The sequence below is a fragment of the Pseudophryne corroboree genome, chromosome 8 (genome assembly GCF_028390025.1).
Source record: "Pseudophryne corroboree isolate aPseCor3 chromosome 8, aPseCor3.hap2, whole genome shotgun sequence".
NCBI classification, from domain to species: domain Eukaryota; kingdom Metazoa; phylum Chordata; class Amphibia; order Anura; family Myobatrachidae; genus Pseudophryne; species Pseudophryne corroboree.
In genome coordinates, this window is record NC_086451.1 from 159,825,774 (window position 1) to 159,839,112 (window position 13,339).

The 13,339-nt window shown below is 34.6% G+C and overlaps 4 non-coding genes across 4 annotated transcripts; all 4 read left to right on the forward strand.

Moving 5' to 3' along the window:
• Nucleotides 1-2,899: 2,899 nt before the first annotated feature.
• Nucleotides 2,900-2,973, forward strand: TRNAS-ACU (transfer RNA serine (anticodon ACU)). The gene has a single exon. It is a non-coding gene; the product is annotated as a tRNA-Ser (tRNA).
• A 2,266-nt stretch (nucleotides 2,974-5,239) lies between these two features.
• Nucleotides 5,240-5,313, forward strand: TRNAS-ACU (transfer RNA serine (anticodon ACU)). Its single transcript has one exon. It is a non-coding gene; the product is annotated as a tRNA-Ser (tRNA).
• Nucleotides 5,314-7,579: 2,266 nt separating this feature from the next.
• Nucleotides 7,580-7,653, forward strand: TRNAS-ACU (transfer RNA serine (anticodon ACU)). The gene has a single exon. It is a non-coding gene; the product is annotated as a tRNA-Ser (tRNA).
• A 2,266-nt stretch (nucleotides 7,654-9,919) lies between these two features.
• TRNAS-ACU (transfer RNA serine (anticodon ACU)) lies at nucleotides 9,920-9,993 on the forward strand. Its single transcript has one exon. It is a non-coding gene; the product is annotated as a tRNA-Ser (tRNA).
• The last annotated feature ends 3,346 nt before the right edge of the window (nucleotides 9,994-13,339 follow it).

A 13,339-nucleotide genomic window follows, 5' to 3' on the forward strand; every position in this document is an offset into this window, starting at 1 on the left:
ATGTTTCTCACAAAATCGTTGCCCCAATGCATCATTGAAATTCAAGCTGGAAAGATGATTTTAATATATCACTTGTACATTTTGTATTGCTCTTCTGGTGACAATGTAGTTTGTTTTTGTCAATTACCATTTTAATAATAGGGTAAAGAAAATTAAGTGGATTTTTGAAAGAAAACAATACTGTCAATATACTATTAAAACAAATTAAAATGGTAAAAGTTGTTGTACTTGAAGTAAAAATAAAAGAGCAAAAATATCAATCCCAGTTTTGGATTACTTTAATTAACAAAAAAAAATGCATATAGCAGAGGATAGTTTCAATCTGCTTACCTCTGGGTTATGTGCCCAGCATGCTTCCATTGCTGTACTCTGCTGCACATGTAAGTGCAGTAGATCCTGAAGCACTCACTCATCATGGGAAAGTACCAATGTGTTTCTTCGTTGGTTGATGGAAGAAACATCTTACAAAAACTCTCCAGATTATTGACTTTTTAAAGTTTTTCTAGGAAACGTTTTAGATGAATGCTTATTAGCCTTTGTCAGTATGTACTTTTGCAAGGTGTCTCTGTGGCGCAATCAGTTAGTGTGTATGGCTATTAACCAAAAGGTTGGTGGTTCAATCCCACCCAGGGACGTAATTGACCTTGTTATCAGATTTTGGTGATCTTTAAGTAGACAAGTCAAAATTTCAAACCCCCTCTTATGGTGTAGGGTACCTGGCCTTCTCTGATGTAATCAGAGTTAGATTTGATTCAGTGATTTTATAAAAACAGCTAGGAAGCACAATTTAGCAGTGGGTTGCAGAGAAAAAGAAATATGCTGGCAAAAAAATCCAATTGAGTGATTAAACAGCTCTTCATTTTCTGGCTTTATTTTTATGCTAACAAATTTGTTCTCTGAAAAGTGTCCACAAAGCCAAGTCTCTGATTAACACCTTTGTAAGGATGGTTTTTCACCTATTACTAAATTAAACTTGCTTCATTGGAAAGGCAGCAAGATGCATCCTCATTTCAATGTCTACTGAAATAATACAGGTTGACACCAGGAAACATTATCGCCACTGCATCCTTGCTGCTTTCTCATGTGGAAGTCTGTTTAATGTGAAAACAAGGTGATATCTAATTAGCACACAGGTAAGGAATTAAGAAAATCTTTATTTAAGGGTGAAGATGTTTCTCACAAAATCGTTGCCCCAATGCATCATTGAAATTCAAGCTGGAAAGATGATTTTAATATATCACTTGTACATTTTGTATTGCTCTTCTGGTGACAATGTAGTTTGTTTTTGTCAATTACCATTTTAATAATAGGGTAAAGAAAATTAAGTGGATTTTTTAAAGAAAATAATACTTTCAATATACTATTAAAACAAATTAAAATGGTAAAAGTTATTGTACTTTAATGAAAAATAAAAGAGCAAAAATATCAATCCCAGTTTTGGATTACTTTAATTAACAAAAAAATATGCATATAGCAGAGGATAGTTTTAATCTGCCTACCTCTGGGTTATGGGCCCAGCATGCTTCCATTGCAGTACTTTGCTGCACATGTAAGTGCAAGAGATCCTGAAGCACTCACTCATCATGGGAAAGTACCAATGTGTTTCTTCGTTGGTGGATAGAAGAAACATCTTACAAAAACTCTCCAGATTATTGACTTTTTAAAGTTTTTCTAGGAAACGTTTTAGATGAATGCTTATTAGCCTTTGTCAGTATATACTTTTGCAAAGTGTCTCTGTGGTGCAATCAGTTAGTGTGAACGGCTATAAACCAAAAGGTTGGTGATTCAATCCCACCCAGGGACGTAATTGACCTTGTGATCAGATTTTGGTGATCTTTAAGTAGACAAGTCAACATTTCAAACCCCCTCTTATGGTGTAGGGTACCTGGCCTTCTCTGATGTAATCAGAGTTAGATTTGATTCAGTGATTTTATAAAAACAGCTAGGAAGCACAATTTAGCAGTGGGTTGCAGAGAAAAAGAAATATGCTGGCAAAAAAATCCAATTGAGTGATTAAACAGCTCTTCATTTTCTGGCTTTATTTTTATGCTAACAAATTTGTTCTCTGAAAAGTGTCCACAAAGCCAAGTCTCTGATTAACACCTTTGTAAGGATGGTTTTTCACCTATTACTAAATTAAATTTGCTTCATTGGAAAGGCAGCAAGATGCATCCTCATTTCAATGTCTACTGAAATAATACGGGTTGACACCAGGAAACATTAACGCCACTGCATCCTTGCTGCTTTCTCATGTGGAAGTCTGTTTAATGTGAAAACAAGGTGATATCTAATTAGCACACAGGTAAGGAATTAAGAAAATCTTTATTTAAGGGTGAAGATGTTTCTCACAAAATCGTTGCCCCAATGCATCATTGAAATTCAAGCTGGAAAGATGATTTTAATATATCACTTGTACATTTTGTATTGCTCTTCTGGTGACAATGTAGTTTTTTTTTTGTCAATTACCATTTTAATAATAGGGTAAAGAAAATTAAGTGGATTTTTGAAAGAAAACAATACTGTCAATATACTATTAAAACAAATTAAAATGGTAAAAGTTATTGTACTTTAAGTAAAAATAAAAGAGCAAAAATATCAATCCCAGTTTTGATTACTTAAATTAACAAAAAAAATGCATATAGCAAAGGATAGTTTCAATCTGCCTACCTCTGGGTTATGGGCCCAGCATGCTTCCATTGCAGTACTCTGCTGCACATGTAAGTGCAAGAGATCCTGAAGCACTCACTCATCATAGGAAAGTACCAATGTGTTTCTTCGTTGGTTGATGGAAGAAACATCTTACAAAAACTCTCCAGATTATTGACTTTTTAAAGTTTTTCTAGGAAACGTTCTAGATGTATGCTTATTAGCCTTTGTCAGTATGTACTTTTTGCGAAGTGTCTCTGTGGCGCAATCGGTTAGTGTGTCCGGCTACTAACCAAAAGGTTGGTGGTTCAATCCCACCCAGGGACGTAATTGACCTTGTTATCAGATTTTGGTGATCTTTAAGTAGACAAGTCAAAATTTCAAACCCCCTGTTATGGTGTAGGGTACCTGGCCTTTTCTGATGTAATCAGAGTTAGATTTGATTCAGTGATTTAATAAAAACAGCTAGGAAGCACAATTTAGCAGTGGGTTGCAGAGAAAAAGAAATATGCTGGCAAAAAAAATCCAATTGAGTGATTAAACAGCTCTTCATTTTCTGGCTTTATTTTTATGCTAACAAATTTGTTCTCTGAAAAGTGTCCACAAAGCCAAGTCTCTGATTAACACCTTTGTAGGGATGGTTTTTCACCTATTACTAAATTAAACTTGCTTCATTGGAAAGGCAGCAAGATGCATCTTCATTTCAATGTCTACTGAAATAATACAGGTTGACACCAGGAAACATTACCGCCACTGCATCCTTGCTGCTTTCTCATGTAGAAGTCTGTTTAATGTGAAAACAAGGTGATATCTAATTAGCACACAGGTAAGGAATTAAGAAAATCTTTATTTAAGGGTGAAGATGTTTCTCACAAAATCGTTGCCCCAATGCATCATTGAAATTCAAGCTGGAAAGATGATTTTAATATATCACTTGTACATTTTGTATTGCTCTTCTGGTGACAATGTAGTTTGTTTTTGTCAATTACCATTTTAATAATAGGGTAAAGAAAATTAAGTGGATTTTTGAAAGAAAACAATACTGTCAATATACTATTAAAACAAATTAAAATGGTAAAAGTTGTTGTACTTTAAGTAAAAATAAAAGAGCAAAAATATCAATCCCAGTTTTGGATTACTTTAATTAACAAAAAAAAATGCATATAGCAGAGGATAGTTTCAATCTGCTTACCTCTGGGTTATGTGCCCAGCATGCTTCCATTGCTGTACTCTGCTGCACATGTAAGTGCAGTAGATCCTGAAGCACTCACTCATCATGGGAAAGTACCAATGTGTTTCTTCGTTGGTTGATGGAAGAAACATCTTACAAAAACTCTCCAGATTATTGACTTTTTAAAGTTTTTCTAGGAAACGTTTTAGATGAATGCTTATTAGCCTTTGTCAGTATGTACTTTTGCAAGGTGTCTCTGTGGCGCAATCAGTTAGTGTGTATGGCTATTAACCAAAAGGTTGGTGGTTCAATCCCACCCAGGGACGTAATTGACCTTGTTATCAGATTTTGGTGATCTTTAAGTAGACAAGTCAAAATTTCAAACCCCCTCTTATGGTGTAGGGTACCTGGCCTTCTCTGATGTAATCAGAGTTAGATTTGATTCAGTGATTTTATAAAAACAGCTAGGAAGCACAATTTAGCAGTGGGTTGCAGAGAAAAAGAAATATGCTGGCAAAAAAATCCAATTGAGTGATTAAACAGCTCTTCATTTTCTGGCTTTATTTTTATGCTAACAAATTTGTTCTCTGAAAAGTGTCCACAAAGCCAAGTCTCTGATTAACACCTTTGTAAGGATGGTTTTTCACCTATTACTAAATTAAACTTGCTTCATTGGAAAGGCAGCAAGATGCATCCTCATTTCAATGTCTACTGAAATAATACAGGTTGACACCAGGAGACATTATCGCCACTGCATCCTTGCTGCTTTCTCATGTGGAAGTCTGTTTAATGTGAAAACAAGGTGATATCTAATTAGCACACAGGTAAGGAATTAAGAAAATCTTTATTTAAGGGTGAAGATGTTTCTCACAAAATCGTTGCCCCAATGCATCATTGAAATTCAAGCTGGAAAGATGATTTTAATATATCACTTGTACATTTTGTATTGCTCTTCTGGTGACAATGTAGTTTGTTTTTGTCAATTACCATTTTAATAATAGGGTAAAGAAAATTAAGTGGATTTTTTAAAGAAAATAATACTTTCAATATACTATTAAAACAAATTAAAATGGTAAAAGTTATTGTACTTTAATGAAAAATAAAAGAGCAAAAATATCAATCCCAGTTTTGGATTACTTTAATTAACAAAAAAATATGCATATAGCAGAGGATAGTTTTAATCTGCCTACCTCTGGGTTATGGGCCCAGCATGCTTCCATTGCAGTACTTTGCTGCACATGTAAGTGCAAGAGATCCTGAAGCACTCACTCATCATGGGAAAGTACCAATGTGTTTCTTCGTTGGTTGATGGAAGAAACATCTTACAAAAACTCTCCAGATTATTGACTTTTTAAAGTTTTTCTAGGAAACGTTCTAGATGTATGCTTATTAGCCTTTGTCAGTATGTACTTTTTGCAAAGTGTCTCTGTGGCGCAATCGGTTAGTGTGTCCGGCTACTAACCAAAAGGTTGGTGGTTCAATCCCACCCAGGGACGTAATTGACCTTGTTATCAGATTTTGGTGATCTTTAAGTAGACAAGTCAAAATTTCAAACCCCCTGTTATGGTGTAGGGTACCTGGCCTTTTCTGATGTAATCAGAGTTAGATTTGATTCAGTGATTTAATAAAAACAGCTAGGAAGCACAATTTAGCAGTGGGTTGCAGAGAAAAAGAAATATGCTGGCAAAAAAAATCCAATTGAGTGATTAAACAGCTCTTCATTTTCTGGCTTTATTTTTATGCTAACAAATTTGTTCTCTGAAAAGTGTCCACAAAGCCAAGTCTCTGATTAACACCTTTGTAGGGATGGTTTTTCACCTATTACTAAATTAAACTTGCTTCATTGGAAAGGCAGCAAGATGCATCTTCATTTCAATGTCTACTGAAATAATACAGGTTGACACCAGGAAACATTACCGCCACTGCATCCTTGCTGCTTTCTCATGTAGAAGTCTGTTTAATGTGAAAACAAGGTGATATCTAATTAGCACACAGGTAAGGAATTAAGAAAATCTTTATTTAAGGGTGAAGATGTTTCTCACAAAATCGTTGCCCCAATGCATCATTGAAATTCAAGCTGGAAAGATGATTTTAATATATCACTTGTACATTTTGTATTGCTCTTCTGGTGACAATGTAGTTTGTTTTTGTCAATTACCATTTTAATAATAGGGTAAAGAAAATTAAGTGGATTTTTGAAAGAAAACAATACTGTCAATATACTATTAAAACAAATTAAAATGGTAAAAGTTGTTGTACTTTAAGTAAAAATAAAAGAGCAAAAATATCAATCCCAGTTTTGGATTACTTTAATTAACAAAAAAAAATGCATATAGCAGAGGATAGTTTCAATCTGCTTACCTCTGGGTTATGTGCCCAGCATGCTTCCATTGCTGTACTCTGCTGCACATGTAAGTGCAGTAGATCCTGAAGCACTCACTCATCATGGGAAAGTACCAATGTGTTTCTTCGTTGGTTGATGGAAGAAACATCTTACAAAAACTCTCCAGATTATTGACTTTTTAAAGTTTTTCTAGGAAACGTTTTAGATGAATGCTTATTAGCCTTTGTCAGTATGTACTTTTGCAAAGTGTCTCTGTGGCGCAATCAGTTAGTGTGTATGGCTATTAACCAAAAGGTTGGTGGTTCAATCCCACCCAGGGACGTAATTGACCTTGTTATCAGATTTTGGTGATCTTTAAGTAGACAAGTCAAAATTTCAAACCCCCTCTTATGGTGTAGGGTACCTGGCCTTCTCTGATGTAATCAGAGTTAGATTTGATTCAGTGATTTTATAAAAACAGCTAGGAAGCACAATTTAGCAGTGGGTTGCAGAGAAAAAGAAATATGCTGGCAAAAAAATCCAATTGAGTGATTAAACAGCTCTTCATTTTCTGGCTTTATTTTTATGCTAACAAATTTGTTCTCTGAAAAGTGTCCACAAAGCCAAGTCTCTGATTAACACCTTTGTAAGGATGGTTTTTCACCTATTACTAAATTAAACTTGCTTCATTGGAAAGGCAGCAAGATGCATCCTCATTTCAATGTCTACTGAAATAATACAGGTTGACACCAGGAGACATTATCGCCACTGCATCCTTGCTGCTTTCTCATGTGGAAGTCTGTTTAATGTGAAAACAAGGTGATATCTAATTAGCACACAGGTAAGGAATTAAGAAAATCTTTATTTAAGGGTGAAGATGTTTCTCACAAAATCGTTGCCCCAATGCATCATTGAAATTCAAGCTGGAAAGATGATTTTAATATATCACTTGTACATTTTGTATTGCTCTTCTGGTGACAATGTAGTTTGTTTTTGTCAATTACCATTTTAATAATAGGGTAAAGAAAATTAAGTGGATTTTTTAAAGAAAATAATACTTTCAATATACTATTAAAACAAATTAAAATGGTAAAAGTTATTGTACTTTAATGAAAAATAAAAGAGCAAAAATATCAATCCCAGTTTTGGATTACTTTAATTAACAAAAAAATATGCATATAGCAGAGGATAGTTTTAATCTGCCTACCTCTGGGTTATGGGCCCAGCATGCTTCCATTGCAGTACTTTGCTGCACATGTAAGTGCAAGAGATCCTGAAGCACTCACTCATCATGGGAAAGTACCAATGTGTTTCTTCGTTGGTTGATGGAAGAAACATCTTACAAAAACTCTCCAGATTATTGACTTTTTAAAGTTTTTCTAGGAAACGTTCTAGATGTATGCTTATTAGCCTTTGTCAGTATGTACTTTTTGCAAAGTGTCTCTGTGGCGCAATCGGTTAGTGTGTCCGGCTACTAACCAAAAGGTTGGTGGTTCAATCCCACCCAGGGACGTAATTGACCTTGTTATCAGATTTTGGTGATCTTTAAGTAGACAAGTCAAAATTTCAAACCACCTGTTATGGTGTAGGGTACCTGGCCTTTTCTGATGTAATCAGAGTTAGATTTGATTCAGTGATTTAATAAAAACAGCTAGGAAGCACAATTTAGCAGTGGGTTGCAGAGAAAAAGAAATATGCTGGCAAAAAAAATCCAATTGAGTGATTAAACAGCTCTTCATTTTCTGGCTTTATTTTTATGCTAACAAATTTGTTCTCTGAAAAGTGTCCACAAAGCCAAGTCTCTGATTAACACCTTTGTAGGGATGGTTTTTCACCTATTACTAAATTAAACTTGCTTCATTGGAAAGGCAGCAAGATGCATCTTCATTTCAATGTCTACTGAAATAATACAGGTTGACACCAGGAAACATTACCGCCACTGCATCCTTGCTGCTTTCTCATGTAGAAGTCTGTTTAATGTGAAAACAAGGTGATATCTAATTAGCACACAGGTAAGGAATTAAGAAAATCTTTATTTAAGGGTGAAGATGTTTCTCACAAAATCGTTGCCCCAATGCATCATTGAAATTCAAGCTGGAAAGATGATTTTAATATATCACTTGTACATTTTGTATTGCTCTTCTGGTGACAATGTAGTTTGTTTTTGTCAATTACCATTTTAATAATAGGGTAAAGAAAATTAAGTGGATTTTTGAAAGAAAACAATACTGTCAATATACTATTAAAACAAATTAAAATGGTAAAAGTTGTTGTACTTTAAGTAAAAATAAAAGAGCAAAAATATCAATCCCAGTTTTGGATTACTTTAATTAACAAAAAAAAATGCATATAGCAGAGGATAGTTTCAATCTGCTTACCTCTGGGTTATGTGCCCAGCATGCTTCCATTGCTGTACTCTGCTGCACATGTAAGTGCAGTAGATCCTGAAGCACTCACTCATCATGGGAAAGTACCAATGTGTTTCTTCGTTGGTTGATGGAAGAAACATCTTACAAAAACTCTCCAGATTATTGACTTTTTAAAGTTTTTCTAGGAAACGTTTTAGATGAATGCTTATTAGCCTTTGTCAGTATGTACTTTTGCAAAGTGTCTCTGTGGCGCAATCAGTTAGTTTGTATGGCTATTAACCAAAAAGTTGGTGGTTCAATCCCACCCAGGGACGTAATTGACATTGTTATCAGATTTTGGTGATCTTTAAGTAGACAAGTCAAAATTTCAAACCCCCTCTTATGGTGTAGGGTACCTGGCCTTCTCTGATGTAATCAGAGTTAGATTTGATTCAGTGATTTTATAAAAACAGCTAGGAAGCACAATTTAGCAGTGGGTTGCAGAGAAAAAGAAATATGCTGGCAAAAAAATGCAATTGAGTGATTAAACAGCTCTTCATTTTCTGGCTTTATTTTTATGCTAACAAATTTGTTCTCTGAAAAGTGTCCACAAAGCCAAGTCTCTGATTAACACCTTTGTAAGGATGGTTTTTCACCTATTACTAAATTAAACTTGCTTCATTGGAAAGGCAGCAAGATGCATCCTCATTTCAATGTCTACTGAAATAATACAGGTTGACACCAGGAGACATTATCGCCACTGCATCCTTGCTGCTTTCTCATGTGGAAGTCTGTTTAATGTGAAAACAAGGTGATATCTAATTAGCACACAGGTAAGGAATTAAGAAAATCTTTATTTAAGGGTGAAGATGTTTCTCACAAAATCGTTGCCCCAATGCATCATTGAAATTCAAGCTGGAAAGATGATTTTAATATATCACTTGTACATTTTGTATTGCTCTTCTGGTGACAATGTAGTTTGTTTTTGTCAATTACCATTTTAATAATAGGGTAAAGAAAATTAAGTGGATTTTTTAAAGAAAATAATACTTTCAATATACTATTAAAACAAATTAAAATGGTAAAAGTTATTGTACTTTAATGAAAAATAAAAGAGCAAAAATATCAATCCCAGTTTTGGATTACTTTAATTAACAAAAAAATATGCATATAGCAGAGGATAGTTTTAATCTGCCTACCTCTGGGTTATGGGCCCAGCATGCTTCCATTGCAGTACTTTGCTGCACATGTAAGTGCAAGAGATCCTGAAGCACTCACTCATCATGGGAAAGTACCAATGTGTTTCTTCGTTGGTTGATGGAAGAAACATCTTACAAAAACTCTCCAGATTATTGACTTTTTAAAGTTTTTCTAGGAAACGTTCTAGATGTATGCTTATTAGCCTTTGTCAGTATGTACTTTTTGCAAAGTGTCTCTGTGGCGCAATCGGTTAGTGTGTCCGGCTACTAACCAAAAGGTTGGTGGTTCAATCCCACCCAGGGACGTAATTGACCTTGTGATCAGATTTTGGTGATCTTTAAGTAGACAAGTCAAAATTTCAAACCCCCTGTTATGGTGTAGGGTACCTGGCCTTTTCTGATGTAATCAGAGTTAGATTTGATTCAGTGATTTAATAAAAACAGCTAGGAAGCACAATTTAGCAGTGGGTTGCAGAGAAAAAGAAATATGCTGGCAAAAAAAATCCAATTGAGTGATTAAACAGCTCTTCATTTTCTGGCTTTATTTTTATGCTAACAAATTTGTTCTCTGAAAAGTGTCCACAAAGCCAAGTCTCTGATTAACACCTTTGTAGGGATGGTTTTTCACCTATTACTAAATTAAACTTGCTTCATTGGAAAGGCAGCAAGATGCATCTTCATTTCAATGTCTACTGAAATAATACAGGTTGACACCAGGAAACATTACCGCCACTGCATCCTTGCTGCTTTCTCATGTAGAAGTCTGTTTAATGTGAAAACAAGGTGATATCTAATTAGCACACAGGTAAGGAATTAAGAAAATCTTTATTTAAGGGTGAAGATGTTTCTCACAAAATCGTTGCCCCAATGCATCATTGAAATTCAAGCTGGAAAGATGATTTTAATATATCACTTGTACATTTTGTATTGCTCTTCTGGTGACAATGTAGTTTGTTTTTGTCAATTACCATTTTAATAATAGGGTAAAGAAAATTAAGTGGATTTTTTAAAGAAAATAATACTTTCAATATACTATTAAAACAAATTAAAATGGTAAAAGTTATTGTACTTTAATGAAAAATAAAAGAGCAAAAATATCAATCCCAGTTTTGGATTACTTTAATTAACAAAAAAATATGCATATAGCAGAGGATAGTTTTAATCTGCCTACCTCTGGGTTATGGGCCCAGCATGCTTCCATTGCAGTACTTTGCTGCACATGTAAGTGCAAGAGATCCTGAAGCACTCACTCATCATGGGAAAGTACCAATGTGTTTCTTCGTTGGTGGATGGAAGAAACATCTTACAAAAACTCTCCAGATTATTGACTTTTTAAAGTTTTTCTAGGAAACGTTTTAGATGAATGCTTATTAGCCTTTGTCAGTATATACTTTTGCAAAGTGTCTCTGTGGTGCAATCAGTTAGTGTGAACGGCTATAAACCAAAAGGTTGGTGATTCAATCCCACCCAGGGACGTAATTGACCTTGTGATCAGATTTTGGTGATCTTTAAGTAGACAAGTCAACATTTCAAACCCCCTCTTATGGTGTAGGGTACCTGGCCTTCTCTGATGTAATCAGAGTTAGATTTGATTCAGTGATTTTATAAAAACAGCTAGGAAGCACAATTTAGCAGTGGGTTGCAGAGAAAAAGAAATATGCTGGCAAAAAAATCCAATTGAGTGATTAAACAGCTCTTCATTTTCTGGCTTTATTTTTATGCTAACAAATTTGTTCTCTGAAAAGTGTCCACAAAGCCAAGTCTCTGATTAACACCTTTGTAAGGATGGTTTTTCACCTATTACTAAATTAAATTTGCTTCATTGGAAAGGCAGCAAGATGCATCCTCATTTCAATGTCTACTGAAATAATACGGGTTGACACCAGGAAACATTAACGCCACTGCATCCTTGCTGCTTTCTCATGTGGAAGTCTGTTTAATGTGAAAACAAGGTGATATCTAATTAGCACACAGGTAAGGAATTAAGAAAATCTTTATTTAAGGGTGAAGATGTTTCTCACAAAATCGTTGCCCCAATGCATCATTGAAATTCAAGCTGGAAAGATGATTTTAATATATCACTTGTACATTTTGTATTGCTCTTCTGGTGACAATGTAGTTTGTTTTTGTCAATTACCATTTTAATAATAGGGTAAAGAAAATTAAGTGGATTTTTGAAAGAAAACAATACTGTCAATATACTATTAAAACAAATTAAAATGGTAAAAGTTATTGTACTTTAAGTAAAAATAAAAGAGCAAAAATATCAATCCCAGTTTTGATTACTTAAATTACCAAAAAAAATGCATATAGCAAAGGATAGTTTCAATCTGCCTACCTCTGGGTTATGGGCCCAGCATGCTTCCATTGCAGTACTCTGCTGCACATGTAAGTGCAAGAGATCCTGAAGCACTCACTCATCATAGGAAAGTACCAATGTGTTTCTTCGTTGGTTGATGGAAGAAACATCTTACAAAAACTCTCCAGATTATTGACTTTTTAAAGTTTTTCTAGGAAACGTTCTAGATGTATGCTTATTAGCCTTTGTCAGTATGTACTTTTTGCGAAGTGTCTCTGTGGCGCAATCGGTTAGTGTGTCCGGCTACTAACCTAAAGGTTGGTGGTTCAATCCCACCCAGGGACGTAATTGACCTTGTTATCAGATTTTGGTGATCTTTAAGTAGACAAGTCAAAATTTCAAACCCCCTGTTATGGTGTAGGGTACCTGGCCTTTTCTGATGTAATCAGAGTTAGATTTGATTCAGTGATTTAATAAAAACAGCTAGGAAGCACAATTTAGCAGTGGGTTGCAGAGAAAAAGAAATATGCTGGCAAAAAAAATCCAATTGAGTGATTAAACAGCTCTTCATTTTCTGGCTTTATTTTTATGCTAACAAATTTGTTCTCTGAAAAGTGTCCACAAAGCCAAGTCTCTGATTAACACCTTTGTAGGGATGGTTTTTCACCTATTACTAAATTAAACTTGCTTCATTGGAAAGGCAGCAAGATGCATCTTCATTTCAATGTCTACTGAAATAATACAGGTTGACACCAGGAAACATTACCGCCACTGCATCCTTGCTGCTTTCTCATGTAGAAGTCTGTTTAATGTGAAAACAAGGTGATATCTAATTAGCACACAGGTAAGGAATTAAGAAAATCTTTATTTAAGGGTGAAGATGTTTCTCACAAAATCGTTGCCCCAATGCATCATTGAAATTCAAGCTGGAAAGATGATTTTAATATATCACTTGTACATTTTGTATTGCTCTTCTGGTGACAATGTAGTTTGTTTTTGTCAATTACCATTTTAATAATAGGGTAAAGAAAATTAAGTGGATTTTTGAAAGAAAACAATACTGTCAATATACTATTAAAACAAATTAAAATGGTAAAAGTTGTTGTACTTTAAGTAAAAATAAAAGAGCAAAAATATCAATCCCAGTTTTGGATTACTTTAATTAACAAAAAAAAATGCATATAGCAGAGGATAGTTTCAATCTGCTTACCAATGGGTTATGTGCCCAGCATGCTTCCATTGCTGTACTCTGCTGCACATGTAAGTGCAGTAGATCCTGAAGCACTCACTCATCATGGGAAAGTACCAATGTGTTTCTTCGTTGGTTGATGGAAGAAACATCTTACAAAAACT